The sequence below is a fragment of the Achroia grisella genome, unplaced genomic scaffold, assembly GCF_030625045.1.
Source record: "Achroia grisella isolate CSIRO2021 unplaced genomic scaffold, CSIRO_AGI_Agris_v1 utg2870, whole genome shotgun sequence".
Lineage (NCBI taxonomy): Eukaryota > Metazoa > Arthropoda > Insecta > Lepidoptera > Pyralidae > Achroia > Achroia grisella.
Genome location: NW_026712776.1, coordinates 27,124 through 27,959, shown reverse-complemented (window position 1 = coordinate 27,959; position 836 = coordinate 27,124). Strand labels below are relative to the sequence as shown.

General features: G+C 34.7%; 1 non-coding gene across 1 annotated transcript; it reads left to right on the top strand.

The window, feature by feature from the left end:
* Positions 1 to 211: 211 nt before the first annotated feature.
* On the top strand, positions 212 to 284 carry Trnar-ccu (transfer RNA arginine (anticodon CCU)). The gene has a single exon. It is a non-coding gene; the product is annotated as a tRNA-Arg (tRNA).
* Positions 285 to 836: the final 552 nt, after the last annotated feature.

The following is an 836-nucleotide window of genomic DNA, read 5'->3' as shown; positions in this document are numbered from 1 at the left end:
CCATATGTACACATTGTTTCAGTGCATTAAAGTTAAATAAAAACAGTAAAAAAGTTGGTTAATTTCCGCTTCTAACTGATTTACCTTGAGTTTATTGTTATTTTAATATAAGTAAATAATCATAATAGTTTTAGAAAGAAAATAATTGTGATATTGAAAAAGGACTCGACGCTATTTGATTGTTGTTCATAATTTCACAATCACACCCGCCGCCCCTGTGGCCTAATGGATAAGGCATCGGCCTCCTAAGCCGGGGATTGTGGGTTCGAGTCCCACCAGGGGTACATAATACAGCATTCTTATTTTTTGCCAAGTAACATCAACGTATTTAGTTTTATACCTATTTTATTATTCAAATTTCATACAGGCGAATAAACACAATTTAAATCTTAACAACTTTCATAAAATTTTGCAATTAGATAGTAGCAATTTACGATAGAGGAGCAGTATCACTTTTTATCTCAGTCAATAATTGTTATGCGAGTGAAGTCACGTGCAATACCTAACCTTTTTAAAACTACGATGGTGTTAAACAAGCAAACTAGTTGTAGGTATCTAATCCACTCATTAGACGACCACGGTGGTCTAGCGGTTTAGCACAGCGTTTCACTTCCGATGGTCGCAAGTTCGATTCCTCGCACGATACAAAGTTTGTATTCATATGTATGATTATTTGTATCGGTCTGAGTTTTTTTTATGTATAATATGTAGGTATTTTCAAGAAAATGTATGTATGTATTTCATTACTTGTCCAGTCCTACCTATAACAAAAGCTCCGTTTAGCTTGGGACTAGATGGCGCTGTATGAATAGTCCAGGTCCCAATTTTTTAAGTGT